The sequence below is a fragment of the Oncorhynchus nerka genome, linkage group LG7, assembly GCF_034236695.1.
Source record: "Oncorhynchus nerka isolate Pitt River linkage group LG7, Oner_Uvic_2.0, whole genome shotgun sequence".
In the NCBI taxonomy this organism is placed as follows: Eukaryota; Metazoa; Chordata; class Actinopteri; order Salmoniformes; family Salmonidae; genus Oncorhynchus; species Oncorhynchus nerka.
In genome coordinates this window covers 43,788,823-43,813,988 of record NC_088402.1, presented here as the reverse complement: position 1 = coordinate 43,813,988, position 25,166 = coordinate 43,788,823, and the positions used below count along the sequence as shown (strand labels likewise).

The window sequence follows — 25,166 nt, the reverse complement described above, 5'->3', positions numbered from 1 at the left end:
CCCTGTAGTAATTTTTGTATCCTGCATTGGTTACTCATTTAAATATTTTGTCTCATTAAGAAGAGCCTGTACATCAAACAAATGCCACTCTACATAGCGCATTGGTTTTCTTATGCATGTCTAAGCAGAGCCCATTCAGAATAGTCACTATCACCTAGCTTGTGCAAATGGGCCCAAAATGGCCGTCGGTTGTTGCCTAGGACTTTTGAAGAGTTTGAACATCAGACTAATTATTTGGGAGAGGAAAGGGAGTTGTGGTAGTGGAGCAATTTGTGAGCAATTCTCAGTTGATTTAGCCTAATTTCCTTCCGTCCGTATTCAAATGCGGAGTCGTCCTCACTCAAGTTTGTGCACTAATTTCCCACATCGCACTCTAAATGGCTTTTAATTGCTGAGACGTTTACTTTGTCAGTTGCACGGTAAGATCTATAGTTGGGTAAACTTTTGAGGGAGGGAATAATGTACTCAATTGGGAGAACTCCAATTATGTCTGTAGTAGCTCAGTATTCAGTGAGCATTTGCGCTGTCTGCCAATTATAATAAATGCCTCAGTCACTCGGTCCTCATTGTATTCTAAACTAAATTTGCTTCCATAACAATTGCCAAGGTCGCCCAGTTGTGTTATTTCCCTGGTCTTTTATTTGCTGGTTAAATGTGGCTCTGATGGTTGTGGCTAGGAACAATTGAGCGTTGTGGAGAGCTGTTGATCATTAACATTGAGAATGCTAAGGATCTCAAGTGTCATTGTCTGGTCCAGATTGGATAATAACGTTGCCACGCGGAGTTTCAATCCCTCTTAACCATCAAGGACGTTTTGTGACATGAAGAAAAATGAGTAGCTACTTTCAACCTGTTGACTGAAACGAGCCAGGAGTGTTATAGGATAATAATAATAGTATCAAGTAGCTGCCGTCTGTACCGCCGGGTAAGTCGTAGGCCACAATTTAGGCTCGTTTGCCGTCTGCAAGAAGATCAGGCAGAGTAGACTCAAAATTGCCTCGAACTTTACGTTATTTTACGTTTGCACACAAATGAAAAATCTTTGCTTTTTGATACTTTCCAGTCCCCCTGGACGACCTTGTTGTCTTAATCCTTAGCCTCATTTATTAGTAGGCACATTGTCGCAGGGAGACATTTGAGCCCCACAGATGGCCCGTGCCCCGCTTGACTCATTCATGGAGATACAGTCAAGGGAAAATGGTGCTGAGGCCAGTAAAGATGTGGATTTTTATGCCTGTAAAGTCTCCCCTCCGAAGGATAAATCTCCTCCCTTCAGCACAGTGGCGACACCCCCTCCATTTGCCCATTTATCTCAGAGCTATAGAATATGCAGTAGCAGCCATGTGTTTGGAAATAATGAAGGGTTGAGGGTGTACAGTGTAATTACTGTGGCCCCTGGCTGTAAATTCTCTGACCCCCAGGCTTGTGGAATTTGTGGTGCTCCTTTCATCTGGACCTGGTGTCACTGGGCCAATGGTAACTTAACTGTCTCTGATTAGAACGTTTGCCAGGGAGCGAGCGCTACGCTCGCTGTAATGTGTGTACTATCTTGACTGGCGCTTCATTGACCGTCTGGTTGATGTTTGAGCCAATGAGGCGTGCATGTCTTACAGACAGTCGTTGCTATCGGTCTCGGTGACTCCAGAACCCCTTAGGGTAGGATTGTAATTCTGATCTACGGCAGTATGATAATGATGCTTTGTCTATGGGGAAATAATTGCATTTTGAGAGACTAGCCTAATTGTGCACAGTTGTTTCTAACACCCTTTACTCCACATTAGTAGGCCTACAGGTTTTTGACATGAAGCTCTTTCTCCGAACACCCACTTTATTTTATTTCATAGTACACTGAACAAAAATATAAAGTCAACATGTAAAGTGTTGGGCTAATGTTTAATGAGCTGAAATAAAACATCCCAGAAATGTCCCATACGCATTAAAAAGCTTATTTCGCTCCAATTTTGTGCACAAATTTGTTAACATCCCTGTTTTTGAGCATTTCTCCTTAGCCAAAATAATCCATCCACCTGACAGGTGTGACATTTCAAGAGTTTGCTTAAACAGCATGATCATTATACTGACTGGTTCTGATCCACGCCCCTACTTATTTTTTAAAAGCTGTCTGTGTGACCAACCGATGTGTATCTGTAATCCCAGTCATGTGAAATTCATAGATTAGGCTTTATTGAAATTATTTAAATTGACTGATTTCCTTATGAACTGTAACTCTGTAAAAACCTTAATTGTTGCATGTGGCGTTTTGTACATTTTCTTTGTTCAGTATAGAGACGCATCTTAACTACCATGCCCACCTTAGACATTTGCTTATTTGTGTAGTTTGACATTTTTTATTGTTAGATTTTTATTTATTTTTACCAATCAACATTGAATTGACAATTTCATCTTTAGAAAGGTGAGTAAGAGGTGAAACCAGTCAGATTTAAAAGCTTTAGGTATGTGGGTAGTTGCCCTCAGTTCAGCCACAACGCAGGTAGTTCTGCCAGAAGCGTCAGAATGTAAGATTGTGTGGTGGGGGGTTCAGCAGCTCCAAGCTTTGCCAGCATGCTCTGAAAGCTTAAGGCCTTTTCTACTGACTTGCACCTTAAGACCGAGCAGACCTGGTCAAGTTCTGGTTAAACTGCCACATCAGGAGAAGACTGAACGAGGAAGAATTTCATGCATAATTGTGTTTTGGGTGGTAGAACCAGAAACATTGGCGATATTGAAGAACGAGGGGGGGGAAGACTGAAAGTCTTATCCAAATCACAGACCTGTTTGCCTATTCATTGAGGTGGTGATTTTAAATAGGATTGTAATTACCACTGTCCTTACTGTTTGCTATCTCTCATTGATTAGTGAGCAGTTATGACAGGACGCTCTTTGTCAGAGGCGGCTGCCTATAGACATAGATTAGGGATCACTGGCCACTTTTAGAAATGGATCACTAGCCACTTTGATGTTTCCATTTCCCACATTACTCATCTCATATGTATAAACTGCACTCCACACTATTCTACAGTATTTTAGTCACTAATTGTGTGTAAATATTGCATCACCTGTCTCCTAATGTATATACCGTATTACATACTACACCACTGACTGTTAAACAGCCATCTCCAGCACATCAGAGGCTGCTGCCTATAGACATAAATGAGCCATTTCTGGACACGTAAAGGGAATGAAACACCAGCCACTTTAATAATGCCAATCTCATATGTATAAACTTTACTATTCTACTGTATCTTAGTCTCTGTTAGATATTCCTGCACTGTCGGAGCTAGAAGAACAAGCATTTCACTATACCCGCAATAACATCTGCTAAACAAATGCATGTGACCAATATGTTTGATTTGTGACTTTTCCATGGCTGTCCTCAATGCCATGCCTAATGAGTAATTGAAACAGTGGGTTTTGATAGAGGAGCCCAGTTTTCTTCCCTCTGAACTCCTTGGGTATATATCAAATCACCATCTCTTTTTATGCACTAGCTTTTACTCAAACTACTGCAATTCAACGGATACATGCTTTTGGGAACCGTTCAAGTAATACTTTTTTTTATCGCCACAAAACAGGCTCGCTCTTATGATTTTGGTTTTGTTGTGTAGTCCAATTTATTGAGGGCAAACGGCACCATAACACTTGGTCATACACGGACATAGCTTCAACAACAGCCTTTGAGGATGTCGTGGCAGGTATTACCCTGTCCTTCAGCGTAATGTTGTAAATGATCCTTTCAGTGAGATGAATTTGACTATCAAATTTGTTGACTTTGACGTTCCCCCGCAATATGTGCACTTCACTGTTTGCAGATGAGCGTCAATCCCGAATTTCTTAAGGCATCTCAATTTTAGGTTGGGTATTATGGGCTCAATTTGTCTTAGGATTTATTTAGTGTCTGGCAGGTTGTTGTTGTGATGTGTAAAAAGGCTTTTTTGAGCCATTTCACTGGCCAAGTGTGGCGTGTTCTCCTGCAGTACTGCTGCTGTAACGCCATGTTCCCACACAGATGTATCCCACAAACACCCATAACCACTATTTGTTTCCTTTCTGCCCCCTCAAGTCTAACATTCCCTCTTCTGGGAGATGAAGAATGCCTCTGGTGTACTCCTTAAAAGAAGCAGCTGAAGTCTGAAGATTTGAATGCCAGCTCAGGAGACTTGCTATTTTGTAATGGGGTTGGTTCCTGTGCCAAACTGGAAATGATCCTTCTGGTTGGTTGGGTTTGTTCACTGGCTCCTTCAGCATAGTGCTGTAGGTGTTTTCTATTTGATTGTTTACAATCCACGGAGAGGCATCTCTGTTTTAATCACCTCTGCTTTGTTCAAATGTCATGTCTGCTTAGATGGGGAGATGGAGGCTAACTCCATGCCCAAACCGAAGGCTTGCGCAATTTGATTTTGTCCCCCCACACCAAACGCGATCAGGTCACGTAGGTTGGAATATCAAAAACTCTGAACCAATTATATTAATTTGGGGACTGGTCGAAAAGCATTTATGGCAGGCTAGCTAGCTTGCAGTTGCTAGCTAATTTGTCCTGGGATGTAAACGTTGAGTTGTTAGTTTACCTGAAATGCAAAAGGTCCTCTACTCGTTTCTAGTCATCTCTCCTCTTTCCAGGCTTTTTCTTCCTTGGACTTTATATGGCAATTGGCATCTAACTTTCATAATAAGGTGTGTTACCACAACCGACAGACCTCAGTTCATCTTTCAATCACCTACGTGGGTATAACCGATGAGGAGATGGCACATGGGTACAGTTGAAGTCGGAAGTTTACATGCGCTTAGGTTGGAGTTAATAAAAATCATTTTTAAACCACTCCACAAATTTCTTGTTAACAAACTATCGCCTTGGCAAGTCGGTTAGGACATCTACTTTGAATGACAAGTCATTTTTCCAACAATTGTTTAGACAGATTATTTCACTTATAATTCACTGTCACAATTCCAGTGGGTCAGAAGTTTACATGCACTAAGTTGACTGTGCCTTTAAACAGCCTGGAAAATGATGTCATGGCTTTAGAAGCTTCTGATAGGCTAATTGACATTTGATTCAATTGGAGGTGTACCTGTGGATGTATTTCAAGGCCTACCTTCAAACTCAGTGCCTCTATGCTTGACATCATGGGAAAATAAAAAATAATCTAGTTCATCCTTGGGAGCAATTTCCAAACGCCTGAAGGTACCACGTTCATCTGTACAAACAATAATAGTATGCAAGTATAAACACAATGGGACCACGCAGCCGTCATACCGCTCAGGAAGGAGACGCTTTCTGTCTCCTAGTGATGAACGTACTTTGGTGCGAAATGTGCAAATCAATCCCAGAACAACAGCAAAGGACCTTGTGAATATGCTGGAGGAAACGGGTACAAGAGTGTCTATATCCACAGTAAAATGAGTTCTATATCGACATAACCTGAAAGGCCGCTCAGCAAGGAAGACGCCACTGCTCCAAAACCGCCATACATTTTTGGAGAAATGTCCTCTGGTCTGATGAAACAAAAATAGAACTGTTTGGCCATAATGACCATCGTTATGTTTTTAGGAAAAAGGGGGAGGCTTGCAAGCCGAAGAACACAATCCCAACCGTGAAGCACGGGGGTGGCAGCATGTTGTGGGGGTGTTTTGCTACAGGAGGGGCTGGTTCACTTCACAAAATAGATGCAAGCAACATCTCAAGACATCAGTCAGGAAGTTAAAAGCTTGGTCGCAAATGGGTCTTCCAAATGGACAATGACCCCAAGCATACTTCCAAAGTTGTGGCAAAATGGCTTAAGGACAACAGAGTGGCCATCACAAAGCCCTGACCTCAATCCAATAGAAAATGTGTGGGCAGAACTGAAACCGTTCGATCAAGGAGGCCTACATACCTGACTCTGTTACACAAGCTCTGTCAGGAGGAATGGGCTAAAATTCACCCAACTTATTGTGGGAAGGTTGTGGAAGGCTACCCAAAATGTTTGACCAAAGTTAAACAATTTTAAAGGCAATGCGATCAAATACTAATTGGGTGTATGTGAACTTCTGACCCACTGGGAATGTGATGAAAGAAATAAAATAAATCATTCTCTGCTATTATTCTGACATTTCATTCTTAAAATAGTGGTGATCCTAACTGAACTAAGATGGAATTTTTTTACTAGGATTAAATGTCAGGAATTGTGAAACTGAGTTTAAATGGAATTGGCTAAGGTGTATGTAAACTTCTGACTTCAACTGTATATGCTTCTATAAACCAATGAGATGTGAGGCATGACTTGCACCGCATTCAGCGTCACAAATAGAACTGACTTCTATTTTAGCGTTTGGCAACGCAGACGCTCGTTGGCGCAATGATTTGAATAACATGCATGTGTAAATGTATTTTGCAGTGCATGCGACGCGAGCGGGCTGGTCAGCATGTGAGCTCTACGGGATTGGTCTAGTTCTGCAGCCCCACTGTGATAAGAAACTTGCTCTTAAAGCTGGAAGTCTTTATATAAGAAAGGAGCATAGCAGTTCGCTTTGAACTCTAACTGCTAGAGAATTCTGCAATATCTGCATCTACTTTCATTGTTTTATAGGTTGGCAAGGCTGAATGATTATAGCATCCATGTAATGGTTGGTGTTTTCTAATACCTTTTTTTACAATAATAATTATGTTTAGTTTAATAAATAAATTGTGCTAACAGGTTGAAGTGAGACGTTGGCATATGTGTGTCTGGATATGTGTGTCTGGAGCGGAGTTGAGCGGTAGCAAATCTTGCTCATGGAGTGGCTCCGCTAAAAACCGGTCCTTGCTCACAGGGGGAAAAAAACTGCAGCTCCAAATTTGCGCCATTCATTAAAATCACAATTTAACCAACACCCAACATTTTTTGACTACCTGAACCTACCATTTGGTTTTCAATTATTGATTTGAATGGATATATCAGGTGACTGATATAGCACTCGTCATTTAAAATAGGCTACATGTCTTATTTAACAGCATATAAACACACTAAATAAGTCAAGAACTAGATAGGGAGCCTAAGAAGGACCAGAAATGAATTATTTAGGTTATATTATTTCAAGGCCTATAGCTTACAAAGAGATGGATTTGCGAGTGTAACACACTAGGCTGTCAGGGACATTGAGGCTCAGCATTTAAACATTTAGTTATATTTAATCATAGTCTATAAATTGTGCATATAGGCTGTGACTTTACTTAAAATGAAATACAAATTAAACAAAGGCCTTAGTTGGCTCAGTCTGCACCGTCTTTGAATTCATTTTTAGAAACACTAGTTTGGCCAGAGTGTCTTCAGGCTCATGTGATGGTGCCTGGAGAGCAGGCCAGCAGCGAAAGATTACCCTCGCCACACTTGTGGAGCCACTAGAGATGCAAAACACCCTTTGGGCCACTCTTGGCTGGTGTGCAGGATGAATTTATTGTAATTCTGTAAGTAGGCCTAAAGGATTTTTAGGTAAAATAAGCCTATCAAAACAGAAAGCTCCTTGAAAGAGGCAATATGCCAGGCCTATTGGGGTGAAAAATCATTGATGGCCAATTGTATAAATAATAGAACAAAAATGAACAACTCAAGATTTGATTTGTTTTTTTGTGTTTTTTTAATAAATACTTTGCTACAATGAAACACTTAGCTAGCTACCCATCTTATTCTTTCTGTTAGCATGTGCACGTAGTAAGTGCACCATGCTTTTTAAGCAGTGGACACTTCTTCATCGCACTCTTGGTCATCATATTTTATCAGTTTCTTTCTGAAAATATTTAGCATACTTGATGACAGTAACTAAAGCAATGGGATATAGCAGCACGCAAGTAGATTACAAATGCATGCTGCCCTGAGCTTGTGAGGTGAGTGCCATTAGAAAGTAATTTGGAGTGGGCGAGAAGGCCGACCCTCCAGCCTTTGGTAAACTTGCTCCAGTCAAATTGGGCACGCTCCGCTCACATACTCTTGTACGGATGTTATTTAAGGACTGTTCTTAGTCTTTGACTTAGCGTCTCAGACAACCTCTTCCCACTCTCCCCCATCTCATGTTTCATGCTCATTTCAAAACGGCTCCTTGAAGTCTAGGGTGAGGTTTGCCAAGGAGGCTCCATTATGTGATTTAACAGTCTTACTGAGGATTTCGCAACAGAGGTTATAGCACAAAAGCGAGGGCATTTCAAAATCCACTTTTTCTTCCTTAAAGCTGCGAGCAAGCTGCTTATTTACCCTGTGGTTAAACCCTTTTCTTCAGCAGGGATCTAAGTAGAAAGGTTTGTTATTAAACTGAATTATTCAATCTGACAATGAATTGGTCATTGCCTCCAATTAAATGTTTTTATTTTTCAATCTACATAAACCGTCCCATAGGTCACACATTTTAATAACCCAACGGATGGTAAAGCAGATTTTATCACAGAGCAGGCTGCTGGCTGCTTCTGCCTTGATATTGTGCATCTGTAATAAATGCCTCCTAAGTGGTAATACTTTATTTTTGTCCACTGACTGATTTCTGGTTTCCTTGAGTGTCAGTAAGGAGTCTAGATGAGCTGGCGTCCATTGAGCGGGACTGGCTGCTCACTTTGCTTTCCTTCACCCGATCAAAGGAAGGGCCACAACACACTTGGCAACTGCTTTATTCATATCTCAATTTCCGTTTTTGTTCTGGAAAAACCGCAATCTATCGAGTGTGAAATGGACTTCTGCACCACACACCCTCTTTAAAGTGTTTTAATAGAGCTCACCAGCTGTGCTCGCTCCACTGCCAGCCGCTGATGCCTGTACCACGAGGCTAAACAACCACCGTTTTCTTTGTCAGAAGCTGTGTACACACTTTGTTTAGAGTTTGGTCATGCAGTGTGGAGACTTGCTGAGCATAATTCGGAACTCTTGTAAGGCTTTGCGTTTCTTTGTTTTAGAACCAGCCTGACCTCTAGAGGTCCTGAACATGGTTAGCAAGGCCCCCCAGTCTGTCTGTCTCATTGGGCCAGGCTACTGCTGAACTGTTCCTTGTGTGCATCGTCCATGACTGAGCTCATAGTTCTGTTTCTGCTGAGAGACAAAGTAAAACCATGCAGGGAGTGATAACGCACTGATTCGATGGCATACTCAGTCAGACAGCTGGTGTGTCGGGCATTAGCTTTCGAAGTCTGCCTCCTGTGTAAGTTTCTGAGAATTGTGCATATATTAAAATCCTTATTTGAACATTAAAACGTTTAGTATTAGCATAACTGGGCCTTTAGCAATAACACTGAATTGAAAGTAAAGCGTAATCTAGTGTCTAAATGGTCTTTTCCAGGAAACGTTTGAAACAGTCAACTACTACGCCGCACTCCTGTCCATTACTTCCTTTACTTGCCTTGGGGCTAAGGCAATAAGAATCGAGGGAAGTCTTTTATCAGACTGTGCTCCACTTTAAAATTGCCCTAGCAGCCTTTTACAGGCACACTGTTTTATTTGCCCTTTGTCTTCATTCTGTCAATCTGGAACTGTGTCGAGCAAATCAATGTTGAACAGCTCTTTTCTGTTGCCTTTTTGTTGGGTAGAAAGTTGAAAATCTGGTATTGAGGGAGCTCCATTCAAAGGACAATTTGCAAGCACAAAAGATTTGGGGAAACATGACAGTTGGGATGCAGACATTTTTCAATGCGATTTCAAACAGCTTTCTTTCAATGTGTCTATTTCTGTCATAGTTATGTCTGTGCTCAGCAGACTGCTTTACATAGCTTGTCATGTATTGATTTGAATAGACTTAAGTTACTTGCTTATTGACATGATGGCAGTGTGCCCCAACTAGGAACTGAAGCAGCAGCCATCTGTTAGTTTCCCAACAACTCAGCCAGCTGGCTTGTTTTGAAAAGTAAAAAATGGTGACATTAGTTAGGCTTTAATGTGAGGAAATTAACGTGTTTCGTTGATAAATTGATAGTAGGTTTTTCATGGTATTAAAGGGAAGGTTCACCCATTTTGAATGTTATATTGTTTGTGCATCTTTGAGTGATGTTCCATCGATTCCCTGGTTTATTTCTGAGTTCTTAGCGTTTAAGCAGGCAGAAATCGGGCCGGTATGACGTAGCACTGTGAAAAAGTCCCTCGCTACACTGAAAGTTAATAGGAATACAACTTTTAGATTGTGAAAAACCACATTTTACCAATTTTGTCTGCGTCTTTAGTCCAGGGTGCATTGCATGGTGCTGTTGCCTGAGATATTATAGAAGGGAATCCAATAAAGGAGATGGGAATCCAATAAATTAAGAAACTTAGTCTGCTGGGTGGGGCATTATATCAACCAATTGCGTTCACGTTGTCATGCTGCGTCACGCGGTTGCTAAGCTAATTGTCACGCAATCCCTTCTCAAAGTCGGTGTATATGTCAACTTGCCTATTTTTTTTTCCCTCAAGTTTGTAATGCCACGATTCCAAAGCTATACGATAGTAAATAGCATTGACTTTGTTCTTGATGTTTTCGACAACAAGGGTAATATTCTCACTTATGAACAATTTATAACATTGAAAGAATTTCCAATACCTTTCAGAGTTTATTTCTGTGATCAAAGCTGTTCCCGGTGGTCTAACTACACTAATGAAAACTCATCTTAGCTTTGGTAATGATCACACAGTTTTATCCAGAACTCGGTTTGGAAGGCGTGAGCTTACATGAGAAATCTTGTAATAAATATATAAGACATTCTTCATTCACAAAACCAATTTACACAGAGACATTTTTCTGGAACATGCTTATTCCTGACATTTTCTGGAAAAATGCATGGATAAGGCCTTACAATTATTGTATACCAAACAAAATTAAGGAAGTGCACTAAGATATATCCATGTAATTCTATGATATCCACATTTGTGGCTATTGATAATGTTTTTTCTGTGAAAAAGGTGAGAATCTGTCTCACTTGTTCTTTGAATGTAAATTTGTGTCAGCATTTTGGGGAAACCTTGCAAAATACTTATTTACCATTATGCATTATGTTTTTGACATGAAGGTTAAATTCAATCAAAAAAGTGTAATTTGGGGATTTCTGCTTGTGTATAAAGTATTTGGCCACAATAAAAACATTCACAATAATTTCATTAATATGTTACTATTGCAATGATAACATGACCATTGAAATTATTGTGAATGTTTTTATTGTGGCCAAATACTTTATACACAAGCAAAAATCCCCAAATTACACTTTTCTGATTGAATTTAACTATTTTATTAAAACATTAACCCTAGTGAATAACATTTTCCTGAATCATTAAGATTTTTTTCAGTGACTACAATTGCTAAAGATAATTAACTTGCTAGCTACTATCTCACATTTCGGGAAAGATTTCTAATGTTGACGAAATTAGTGTAAATGTTGGGTTTTTGAGCTAGTGCCCAATTGACTCAAAAAAAAAAAAAAATAGACTCCCATTCACTCCTTGAAGGAGAGAGCTCCTTGTCCCAGAATGCACTGAGCGGCCCATTGACGTAGCATGGGCAACGTTTCCCATCTCAACGGTATATCTGCCGTTGTGCCTCAAGAGTGGAGTCTGACATTCACACCTATCTGCAGGCTGAATATGGTGAGGTTGTAGACTCCTAAATTGACAGTGCAGTTTGTTTTGGGTGATTTTACAGTTAAACGCCACGTATGTGTTTACAGTTAAACGCCACGCCATGTAAAGTAGCTAGTTATGAGCGAGGACAATTTTTCTTCCCATGAGCATGGCCTTATTTCTATTGTTGGATGACTCACCCAGTTCAATGTAACATTGATTGATTTAGGCTAGCTGATCTAGGGTGTAGTCATTAGTCCAACAGTTGCAAACAAGTTTTTTATTTTTAAAATCCCTGTTTCGTTTGCTTCTGTTTAAGAAATGTTTTTTTTTTACCCCTTTTTTCTCCCCAATTTCGTGGTATCCAATTATTGTCACATTATCTTGTTTCATCGCTACAACTCCCGTACGGGCTCGGGAGAGACAAAGGTTGAAAGTCATGCGTCCTCCGATACACAACCCAACCAGCCGTACTGCTTCTTAACACAGCGCGCATCCAACCCGGAAGCCAGTCGCACCAATGTGTCGGAGGGTGCACCTGGCAACCTTGGTTAGCGCGCACTGCGCCCGGCCCGCCACAGGAGTCGCTGGTGCGCGATGAGACAAGGATATCCCTACCGACCAAGCCCTCCCTAACCCGGACGACGCTAGGCCAATTGTGCGTCGCTCCACGGACCTCCCGGTCGCGGCCGGTTACGACAGAGCCTGGGCGCGAACCCAGGGACTCTGATGGCACAGCTGGCGCTGCAGTACAGCGCCCTTAACCACTGGCTACTTTTTCAACAGAATCGGCCCAATGAATACACCCCTGATCACGCATAAACACACTTCACTTTCATGGCTACGTTGTATTCCTTCTCACCTCTGCACTTTTTTTTTTTTTTTGGGCCAGGCACCCTGGCTACTTTAGGTGGCAACTCAGAATATTACTCCTAACCTCATAGTTGACATTTGCATTTTCTCTGTTTGAAGGCCTGTCACTCTTATGCAGGAGTCAGAATACAAGTATGGATTTGTTGGTCCCCATAGAATTCATTTGGTATTTATTTGAATTTCTCACCCAATACAATGCCCCCCCCCCCCCCTCTCTCTATCTGAAATGACAAAATACCTGCCATAGGTGTGTGAAGTTGGTATTTGGTACCACTGTGTGGTTAATTCCCTAAACTGTCACACTATTCATAGTGTGAGCTGAGCAGGCAGTTAGGCCTAGTCAAGGTGGCAAGCGCACTCCTGGAACTAAAGTCAGTTTGGTCATTTACCCAGGAGCAGGGCAGGAAAACTAATGATGCATTTGATTGTTGTACCAAAGTGCGAGGCATTACCGGGTCATAAATCACAAAGGAATCCATGTTTTTCTTGCAGTGAATGGGGGCTTTGTAACGATGGGTAACTTGTAACGGGCATCGCCAAAATGAGTTTTGACCCTTGAGGGCATCCTCAAATGCACAAGATGCTGTGAGTAATTTTCATTTTGCAATGAGATTTGCTCCAGAGTTGACACGTTAGACAAAATCCTGAGGCCAGAAGGAATTTAAATGGTAGGTGTTTTTTGATGCTCACCTGCTCACTAGTTTGTGATGCAGTGATGTTCTGTCAGCCGGGACCGACTAGGCAATTATGCATTAAATTGCTATTGCGCTTGGCCGGCCACATTATCCTCATCGAAGTGACAAGCTCGGATCTGCTCTCAATGAGCTCATTGGGAAAATGTGTTTTTGTGACGAAGGCGAGGCAGCGGGTGAAGTATTTTAAGTGCTTTCTGTGATTCTCTTTATTTCCGCCTCTGTGCTTTGACAGTTGACAAACAATAGGTTTTCTGAGTGGGGAATGAGTGGTTAACTTGCGGCGATACGGGCTCTCTGCTGGGTTGCTCTTTATACACATTTATATACACACTCTTTATATACATTTGACCCATTCTGGTCTCTCCCTGCACCAACGTTGGAGAGAAACACTGGTTTTGCTGGCTATTGCTCAGTGTTGTGATTTTTGTTCCAGCTGGACAAACTTGTGAAGATGTCTGGTCTCGGACCTCACGCTGAGTTCAAGGTTATCGAGTAATGTGATCTGAATGCTTGAACCACAAAAAAAAAAAAAGTTGCACGGAAACCTGGTTATTGACTAGAATTTGGCCACCAGGCACTTTTAGCAAAGGATTTTGGCGCCTCCTTTCCCCATCTGCAGACCTTCAGGTGAATCGTGTAGAAGAAAAAGCGCCACGGAGCGATTTTTGAGCTCCTCCACATGCCAGCCATTTTGGGATGTTTGTGTGAGCTGCTCGTGTCGGGTCTTAGACCTCACGAGTCCGGGTTATAGAGTAATGTGATCGGAATGTTTATCCCTGTGGCTCAAGCATTCTTAGTTCCTCACTGTGAATGAGCCAGCTTGTCAATGCTCATTACATTCACTGCAATAGGTGTGTGTGTGTGTGTGTGTTGTATGGTGCGTTGTGTGTGTGTGTGTGTGTGTGTGTGTGTGTGCGTGCGCACCAGTAGCTTGGTCTCACTGAACTTGTCAGTCAGTGAGTGATGAATGAGCCATAAGCGAGGGCATGTCATATTCTACTTGAAAGTGAAGCTGCGACAGGGAGTGCACCAGCCCTGCGAGTATGAATAGTGTTCGTTTACATCCTTTTTCTTCTTTGTTCCTCACTGGCTTTTGTCATACTGTTCAAAGCCTCTTTCCTCAATACCAGAAATCCATGTAGAAGCGCCAAAACGTTAAATCTCCCATGTGTCCAAACAGAGAAGATGATAAAAGATTTTTTTAAAACACAAACCTAGAAAATACGCTAGCTATATTTCCTTCAAATTGATTTATTGCAGATAAAAGGCGATGTTGTGCACAAAAATACCCTTTGCAGTTACAGTTCCATGTACCGAAATATTATTTAAGTTAAATGGGTTTCAATCGCATTTTCAACTCTACTGAAGGTTCCCTCACACTTATTGCGTTATGTAGCGAGTGTGCCCACTTTGCTATTGGCATGTACAGTCTAGCCAACAGCGCTATCGGCGTGCTGTTGGCAACAGCGCATGTGTAGCCTACATGAGATTGTTATGGACATCATGTCACCAGAATAAGACCCTCGATATTTATTGGAAAGGGTCATCAAGCTCATAGCCTTGCACTTTCACCCAAGTTTACTTTCATATGATGGTTATATAAATATTTGCTCATTAAAAGCACTACCACTCATTTCTGCAAGATTTGTTTTACCAAAGCAAAATCCTGCCTTTTTTCGTATTTTGTCCTTTGTCGCTTTTTTGTGAATTTTTACCGACGATTGTTCTGTTTCCATCAGGCCTGTAATGACATTTATGTCCGACATTAACTTTACTTGCGTAGAAAGGTTGCATGGGAACCTAGAATTAGCCCACCAAGTGCATTATTAAAGGAAAGGATTTTGGCCTTCTCCTTTCCTCACCTGCAGATACATGTCCTTCAGGTGAGTTGTGTAAAAGGAAAAAGCACCTTGCAGTGATTTTAATGAGCTTCTCCACACGACCAGCCATTTGTGAGTGTGTGAGCTGCTCGTGTCTCCCAACAGTTCAGTGACTGTGTGCTGGCCATCATCCTCCCCCCTCCACTCAAATCTCTTGCCTCCTGAATCATCTGCTATGGAGACAGTATTAGGGAAGGATGCTGCTATTTATTGTGCTTGGGGATTGCTGACATACCAGTGTCAGGGCTGTTTCTGCAGACAAGCGTGATCTATCACAAGGATGGATGTGCTTATTTCAGAGCCACTGGTGCATCACATTGATTGCAAAACAATGACTCATGAAGTGTATTTCACTCTGGTTACATCAACTGTCCCCTACATATAAAACGGTTTATTTGTTTTTCACTTCATCTAAAACCACTGCCTTGCACTATCACGCTGAGCCATAGGAAGATTTCAGATATTATTCTAACTCATGGCCTAGCATGGAATCTAAGCAAGCAACCACGTATTAATCTGTATGCACGAAACGTGGCTTTGAGCAGACATTTCACCACTTTTTTTTTTGAGAATTAAATGTAAACTAGATGTTTCAAGAGTGGAAATGTCAAGCGAACCAAGCCAACTCTGTTCTGGTTGGATGTTTGGGATGTCTCGGTAGGGTCAGATAGTCGGGAATTGTCCAAACTTGCACTAGCAGTGGACTCTTCAAGGATGTTGTAACAGATAGGTCTAGGCCTACCTGCTTTCTGTTGTCACTTAACTCTGTGGGCTGGGACATTGGCTGCCTTTTTTTTGTAGAATATGGAAATAATAAGGCTATTCTTTCAAAATGAATATTTGTTTGCACATTCAACAAATGTCTGAGATATTTGTACTAGCTGCCTGCTTTGTGCCACTGTTATTTGCCTTGGTACCAACTTAAGCCATCTTCTCTCCCCACAGGTTCAACTACAGGTCAACACATCACCTGACCACAAATGGGTTTTACGAGTTCCTCAACTGGTTTGACGAGCGGTCATGGTACCCCTTGGGAGGATCGTGGGGGGCACAGTAAGTTTAACATGTTCCCTGCTGTGATCAAGCTTAAATCATCCCAATTTGAAAACAAACCAGGTGGGAAGAACACATTGCATATACAGTGCTTTCGGAATGTATTCAGACCCCTTGACCTTTTACACATTTTGTTACATTACAGCCTTATTCTACAATGGATTAAATAGTCGTTGTCCCCCACAATCTACACACAATACCCCATAATGACGAAGCAAAAGCAGGTTTTTCGACACTTTAGCAAATGTATTAAATCCCCCCCCCCCCCCCCAGAAATATCAGGATTACTTAAGTATTCTGACCCTTTGCCTAGTACTTTGTTGAAGCACATTTGGCAGTGATTACAGCCTCAAGTCTTCTTGGGTATGACACTACAAGCCTGGCACACCTGTATTTGGGAAGTTTCTCCTATTCTTGTCTGTAGATCCTCTCAATCTGTCAGGTTGGACTTGGCGTGTCGCTGTACAGCTATTTTCAGGTCTCTACCGAGATGTTCGATCGGGTTCAAGTCTGGGCTCTGGCTGGGCCACTCGAGGACATTTCGAGACTTGTCCCGAAGCCACTCCTGTGTCTTGGCGGTGTGCTTAGGGTCATTGTCCTGTTGGAAGGTGAACCTTCACCCCTGTCTGAGGACCTAAGAGCTCTGGTGCAGGTTTCCATCAAGGATCTCTCTGTACTTTGCTCCGTTCATCTTTCCCTCGATCCTGACTGGTCTCCCAGTCCCTGCCGCTGAAAAACCTCCCCACAGCATGATGCTGCCACCATGCTTCACCGTAGGGAGGGTGCCAGGTTTCCTCCGGATGTGACACTCAGGCCATAGAGTTCAATCTTGGTTTAATCAGACCAGAGAATATTGTATCTCATGAGAGTCCTTACAGTGACTTTCAGCAAACTCCAGTCGGGAGTTGTCTTTTACTTTGAGTGGCTTCTGTCTGGCCAATCTACCAAAAAGGCCTAATTGGTGGAGTTCTGCATCTCCACAGATGAACTCTGGAGCTCTGTCAGAGTGACAATTGGGTTCTCGGCTAGTTCCATGACCAAGGCTCTTCTCCCTGGATGGCTGTTTGTATGAGCGGCCAGCTCTAGGAAGTGTCTTGGTGGTTCCAAACTTTTTCAGTTTAAATATAATGGAGGCCACTGTGTTCTTGGGGACCTAAAATGCTGCAGACACTTCATGGTACGCTTCCCCAGATCTGTGCCTCGACGCAATCCTGTCTTGGAGCGCTATGGACAATTCCTTAGACCTCATTGCGGCTCTTTGTTTTTATTTAATCCGTTGTAGAATAAGGCTGTAATTAAATGTGGAAAATGGGAAGGGGTCTGAATGCTTTCCGAATGCACTGTAGATATAGGCCTAGACTCTGGTGTTCTAGTGGTTGGGGGTTAGATGAGAAAGCACCATGGACCGTACCGTTTCATAAGCCTCCCCAGCGCTCTCCGGGTCTGTCATGCATCGGCAGCAACCAGTGAGCTTTTAACTTGAGGGATTCCACATGACTGCCAATGATCGTGCGGTTTACCAACAGGACCTGCTGTTGAAATCACAAACTCTTTCACCGTGAGTTACTACCTGCCGATTCTGTAAGATTTATCGCCCACGCTCCTCTCTCGGCGGAGCCTCATTTCTTTGGGGGGGGGCTGCCCTGTAAACTGTGCACTGAAGCGCTGTGAATAAAATACTACCCTGCTCTTCCTCACAGCTCCCGACATGTCTCTCTGTACTGTAATCAGATGCTTTTTAAAAAATGGCTCCCTGTGTTATCTCGTCACTTTCTCCACCTAGGTTGGCATCTGAAGTTTCACTCTGTTCCCTGTTGTGTACAGTGTACTTAGTCCAGGGTGGTGGGAGAGAAGCACCGAGCACTTAAGACAGCCAGACATGCCTGCACTCAGTACTGTCGTCAGTCGTTTTAGCAGCAGCAGATATTGCCCCGTCGGAATATAGGCTAGTAGCAGTTGCAGGTATTGCTGTTTAGCAGCAATGGTTTCAGTCAATCTGCACAAGGGATCCGAACTTCCTAACCTACATCCTAACATGTCTATATCTGTAGGCAGTGGACAGTACTGCTGCTCAGTGTGCCAGGATTTAGCCAGCAGGTGTGTCAGATGCTGGGTACACAGAATGCAAATGCCCAGCAACATGCAAAGCGAGGGAAGATCCAGGTACAGTGCCTCTGCTGCTGCTAAATTTTTGCCATGTGTCAGCTACCTGGCTCAATAAATTCTGTTTTTATCTCTAGACCCCCCGCCCCCACCACCATCACCACATGATTACGCAAAGAAGTTGAAGTGCTTCCCTCAGCTGTCCTGATAATACTTACAGGCTATGAGGTATGAAGGGCCTTTGAATTTTATCAGGCAGCCTTAATGGTCCTCAAACCTGGATCGCTAATGGAATATTACAAATCACTTCTTCTGAACACACTGGTTCTATGAAGTCCTTGTCAGAAATCACACCAGTTGTGAGAATACTGTAGAGTAGATGCAAATTAGCTCACACTCTTTGTCTATGACAGTTAAGAGAATATAGGGAATGCAGTCCTACACAATGCATGGCTATTGCTTTTGCGGTGACCGTATTACAGCCATACCGGCAGTCATGAGTCATGACCGCAGTCAAATTGTACGTGAACGGCGGGTCACGGTCATCTCCTCTTATGCGCTCTGGACAAGCGTTGGCAGGACCCAACTCGCTAATGTCCTTGTACTCTGCGCGCTATTGTCCCTCAACACTGACAACAATGCAAGAGTATCATGCTTTTAAAACTCCGCTCACTGTGATCGATCAATTTGAACAGGTTGAAACTGAGTGGAAAACATTGGAGGTTTCAAAGCCAAACAATGAAATGGACAGCGCTTTCTAATGTCATTTAATTCAGAACACCCATACACATATGAGAGCTTATGCATAGGCCTATACAGTTAATTTGGAAAGTATACAGACCCCCCCCCACAGTTGACAGTGCATGCCAGAGCAAAAAAACAAAGCCATGATTTTGAAGGAATTGTCCGTAGAGCTCAGACAGGATTGTGTCAAGGCACAGATCTGGGGAAGGGTAGCAAAACCTTTCTGCAGCATTGAAGGTCCCAAGAACACAGTGGCATCCATTGTTCTTAAATTGAAGAAGTTTGGAACCAAGACTCTTCCTAGAGCTGGCCGCCCGGCCAAACTGAGCAATCTGGGGAGAAGGGCCTTGGTCAGGGAAGTGACCAAGAACCCGATTGTCAGTCTGACAGAGCTCCAGACTTCCTCGGTGGAGGTGGTGGTGGCGGCATCATGCTGTGTGGATGTTTTTCAGCGGCAGGAACTGGGAGACTAGTCAGGTTCGATGTAAAGATGAGCAGAGAAACTGAGATCCTGCTCCAGAGCGCTCAGGACCTCCGACCGGTGTGAAGGTTCACCTTCCAACAGGACAGCGACCCTAAGCACACAGCCAAGACCACGCTGGAGTTCCTGAGTGTTCCTGAATGCGCAGAGGGGTGTTCAACAATTTCATGAATGGTTTTGTTGTGAAAAACAAGAACTGGGTTGGAGAGCCATGGCATAGTGAGTTTGGGTGGAATTACACTTGTTGCGCAGCGAGAGGTTGCCTGCTCCTCAAACAGTGGTTGACGTGTGTGAGTTGAAATAAGTGTTCTTCATAAGTCGAGACATTTCTATATGCAATACCTGTGTGAAAGCAGAGTTTTGATAGTTGCCACTAACAAAGAGGATCCCCAGCTGCTACTATATTTCTCTGCTGCTGATATTAAGAACATGCTTGGCTGTAAAACCGGAGTAGCCTACCTGGCATGGTTGACAAATGAACTGTGGGAAAGTGGCCTCCATTCGCTATTCAAGTGCATGCGGCTAACAACTAATTTTGACCCTGTTCCTGCACATTTGATAATAGGCCATTCAATATCTAAACAAATGTTACATATTAGTAAAGACAAGAACATGTAGACTCGTTTGATTGGGTGAAAACATGATCACTTGATGAGAGAACGTGTGCAACCTGAGGCAAGGAACAGAGCGCCAACTTTTTTTTGGAGCTACTTTCTCAAATAATCAATCGACTATAGTCGCACCATGCAGCCCATGTGTTTTTGATTTCTAAGACATTCTAAGGGTTTGTCTCATTCCCAACTAAAGTTGCCAAATAACTCAATCACTTTTGCGCTCAACATAGCCACTTCATATGCGCACTCTCGCCGACATGGGGAAAAAATATCCTTTCTGTTTTTATTCTTCTTACTAAAGTAATAGCACTGGATTTAAGCATAAATGAACAAGCATGGAGCATGGTCGACTCGTATTCTGTTCTTCCGTAGAGAAAAACTCTTCAGACTGTGTTTCTTTAGACCTGCCTAAAATAAATAATGGCTGCAGTGTTGTGCTGTATATTAAATAGGTTTATTAGACTTTTTCAAATGTATATGTTCCACGTGTGTGGCGGCCTGGAGATGCTCAACGTGTCTGTTAGTTAATGGCCGGTTACCGTGAGACTGGAAGTCAATTGCATGACAATAACCGGCTGATGGTTTCATGACTGCCACAGCCCCTGTATGCATGACAAATCCCCGGAAGGAATAACTGAGTTACAACACAATCTCCTAATGATTTGGATCATGTCGTGCATCTTGACGATATCAAATGGAATCCATTCCGTGCAGTTGGTGAAACTCACCCAAGGTTTTCCTGACTTTCGCAGGCATTCCAGAACCACTTCAACACCTGAATAGTGTGTCACTCTGCCTTTTTCTTCAGTGGTATTCAACAACAAACATTTTCGCTAGTCTGCAGTAATTGTAGCACCTCTCAGAGTCTCCGAACAGGGATCCTAAGCAGTGTGCTGCATCCCCACCTCTGCCTCGTTTATCCCGCCCCGCCATCATCAGCTCGCCTTCTCTCCCCTCTATTCAGTCTGCTTCAAATGAGTTTTGACAGCCCTCATTAATTGTGTATGATAACACAGGTCCCCCTTTTGCACATGATGGGTCACACCGTTTGGAGAGGGAGGAGCAGGTCTCGGTAAATGTCGTCAGTGAGTGCCTCTCTGCGGATCCCTTGTCTTTTCTCTCCCACTCTCAAGGGGGATATCTGCCAGCCGCTCCCTCTCCAGAGTCGTAGATAAGATTTTGAGGGCTGAATAAATGTGACACTGCTTAACCATAGGGCTCTGTCAAGCCAATAAACCGCCCTTTGTTACTGTAGAGAAATGGACCAGGCACATTTTTCACGCTGACGGGCCTAAATGTGACGCTATATGTGGGTGGTGGGGGGGTGCGTGCAGACTACAGAGAGCCCAGCATCTGTTCTGGGGGCAACCAAACAGTGATTACTTCAGCTTTTTGTTTTAACCGAAGTAGCGTTAGCCGAGGCTGTAGCTCAATCCCCAGGTCAGGGAAACTGGGTTGGATGATTTGTTAGAGAGGTGCAATAAGACTATGGTCGATAAAGTTTAGCACGCCTAAAGGCTACTACTAGCTAATTAAAAACGAGAAGCACGTCAGGCAGAGACGAGCCGAAGTCCGCTGGACTTGTCTCTGCCTGGCGTATGGCGTACATCAGGGCATCACTCACACTTAGACACAGCCCCTCTGACTTCAGAAAGGTTTCACACGAGCCTAATTAGGCCCGGGTCTCATGAGTTTATAGGCAGAGAGCTGTAAGCTTTGGCTGTTTTGAGGCCTCCGCTTTGAACGGGGCAATTAGTCAGTATTTCGCTGGAGAAGGTCGCCTTACCTGGTTTTCCCAATTTGTCAATCCAGAGCAGATTCAATCAACTTGACTCACTCTTGTGGTATGTCAAGCATGTGGATGCAGCAAGCCAACACTTACTTGACGTATCACTCTCCGGCCTGACCTGTGGAGTTCCAACTAACTGCTCGATGGATAAGTTACAGTACATTATGGTTGATTTTAAAAGTTTATTCCCAGTGTGTTGTCTTGTCCTGGATATAAAATGCAAGTATCCCATCCATATGCGTGAAGGTGCCATAAATGTTCCATTACAGCCCCTCTTATCTTGTCTCCTCTCTCTCTCTCTCTCCAGGTATATCCAGGTTTGATGGTCACCGCAGGCCTTATACACTACGTACTGAACCTGCTCCACTTGACGGTGCACATCCGGGATGTGTGCGTCTTCCTGGCGCCCGTGTTCAGTGGCCTGACATCCATCTCCACCTTTCTGCTGACGCGGGAACTGTGGAACCAGGGGGCGGGGCTTCTGGCTGCCTGCTTTATCGCCATTGTTCCCGGGTACATCTCCCGCTCGGTGGCCGGCTCCTTCGACAACGAGGGCATTGCCATCTTCGCCCTCCAGTTCACCTACTACCTTTGGGTAAGCCTGCCTCTTCCGGTTTGAACTTCCATCCTTTAGAAATCCCTTTGAGATCCTTTATGGCTGCGGGTGTTTCTCAATAAGGGTACTACCGTGTGCCCCACACTCATGCTCTGAGGCTGTTCTATTGAGTACGTTCTTGTGAGGACGACAGTGTGGAGAATGCGTAAAACATTGCATTTGAGATGCACTCGCACTCCCCATACTGTATTACCTCACGCTGCTCCTCCCCATTCACTGAGCCTTTTTTCCAGCCAGGGCAATGGCAATAGAGACAAGATATACACAAAGCAAACATTTGACTTCAATACTATCAGCTAGCTAGCTATATGTGAATCATAATAATGTAACTAACCAGATTAACAGGCAAAAAATGTCCTAAAACAAATTATGCAAGGTTGATTCTTTGTGGGTAACTAGCTAGCTATTGACTTGCAATCTACACACACTACAGTAGGTATTGTAAGCATCACAAAAAGCATCACAAAAATTAACATATCAAGATAAAATATTGTAGTCCGGCATCATATGAGATGTGAATAGGCAACATTTCATTCCAAAGTCTGAGTGTATTTTCTCTCGCTTTCAGCTCAAATAATGGCCACCATTAATTTCCCAAAAATGTTGCGTAATTTTTGATGTGGTTACGTCATATTTGTTTCAAAATATGTACAAACGGAGTGCGCATTCGTGAAGCGTGCTCTGTTTCACCTACTTTGATTTGGACTCGTACTCTGACTAAATTTGCGTGCTCGGAGAAAGATAGTATGCATTTAGAGAAACGTCCTACATTTAGGGGTCGGTTTCCCAGGCACAGATTAAGCCTTGTCCTGGACTAAAAAGCAAGTTCAATGGAGGATCTCCATAATAAATATGTTTTTAGTCCAGAACTAGGCTAAATCTGTGTCTGGGGAAAACCGCCGCTTGATCTTTCTCAGTGTTTTTTTCCGATTTGTATACCCATGGCCCATTTGATGTGAAGGGGGACGTTCTATTTGACAAGATTTGCAGTCAATGCGCTAATAGCTGCTTTGGCGTGGTTAAATTATTGCTACTCTGTGAACCTTCACTCAGTCTCCTGACTGTCTGGTTTCAGTCGCCGCCGGTGATCTTAAAAATACAGAGATATTTAAGGTTGGAGGTAAAATGCATTTATTTACCATACTTGAACAGTCCATTCACTTGAACAGTAACCCCTTTTTTCTTTTCTCTCATCACCCAAAAAACTGCCCTGATAGGCTTAGCGGAATGTCGGAGAATATGACCAGACATTGGATAAGCTAACGTACACGAGGTGAAAGGATTATGAGCACAATGGCTTACGACACCATGGAAATGGACCATCTGCTGTAGGAGGATTCTACACAAAAGAAACTCCCATATTCACATTATTTGCCCTCAGTGCATGTCCTCTCCCTTCAATCACAATCGAGTCACAGCCTCGCACACACCGCTCTACTCCCTCCCACATTTAGTACATTATGCTCCCTGATAACTTGAGGCCGAGGCAGGTGCATGCAACTTATACCCACAGATTAAATTGAAGTGCATTGTAAATGGGCAAATTCGGCATTAATCAGCATTCGTTTCCCCCCCTTATCAAAGTCGACCTTGGCAGGGGGCGCCTGGCTCACCATCAGTTCCCTCGATTCATTTCACTCGGGTGGCATTTAAGCCCCTCCAGACAAGCTGAGAATCGTAAGGATCCCCTCCACACCAAGTCATCCTCAAGGATTTTTCAGGGTTATAACTGAACAGCGCTCCTAACAAACAGGGAGCGACCTTTTTATTTATTTACATTTTTTCCTTCCCTCCTCCCAAGGACACACCGGCATTCACTCAGGTAAATGTGGCGCGTGCTCTCTCCCACCATGCTTCACTTGTTTATTTTGTCACCAGTGGCAAGCTCTGCAGGACTCTGTGTTCCTGAACCTCTCTGTCTCTGCATTTATCAGTCAGTAGATTTCTTTCAGCTTGACACTTGACCAACGAAGTACGGACATATTGAACTCCCGAGGGGACTTGAGACCCCAAAGGTCGCTTCCATGTTATGCCTCTGGAGTGTCACGTTAACTCAAGCGAGTGCGACTGAGCTGACAACTCCTCCACTCGGTTTGAAGAGCCTCTGCTTTCATCAACCAGCCACACACCCTGGAGTTGTGCCACAGAGAACCTCCCACATTATGGGTGTGATTGTCAGTCATGACTGGCTCCTGACCCAGGGGGGCTCCACCACTGTTATATGAAACGCAGACAGACAATGAATAGTTTGCTCAATATTATGCATTTACTTGCGTACCGCTAAACCGCTACCGGGGACATTGTCTTTAATGCTAGTATGATTTACTTGGGAACCTGCAGTGTCTGCTTGTGATGAAGTGTTTTCCTTGTCATAAGCTGCCTTCTCTGTCATAATTTCACAATGATTAGATACGGATCATTTTTCTATTTGGTTTAGACAGAGCTTTTGTATCTGCAGTGTCATAAGAGCTTTTAATTGTCATTTCACATGGACCATGTCTGTCTTAAAACGAACCAACACGACGAGTGCATCCCAAATGGCATCGTACTTCCTATATAGTGCACTTTTGTTAACCAGAGCCCTATGGGCCCTGGGCAAAAGTAGTGCGCACTATAGGGAATAGGGTGCCATGATTTGGAAGGCAGACAATGAGTGTTCCAGGTGGCCTCCACCGGCAAGAGCCCCGAAAAACTATCATCCTGGCTACGCGTCACTGCTTTCCATTATAAGTCTCATTTATCCACTTTTATCTTAGTGTTTTCACCCTCTCTCTCTTTCTCTTTAGCTGATCCCTCCTCGCAGGCTGA

At 43.3% G+C, this 25,166-nt stretch overlaps 1 pseudogene; it reads left to right on the top strand.

Annotated features, from left to right (window-relative positions):
* The window catches only part of LOC115131752 (dolichyl-diphosphooligosaccharide--protein glycosyltransferase subunit STT3B-like), an 84,532-nt pseudogene that overhangs the window by 27,532 nt on the left and 31,834 nt on the right, over positions 1-25,166 (top strand).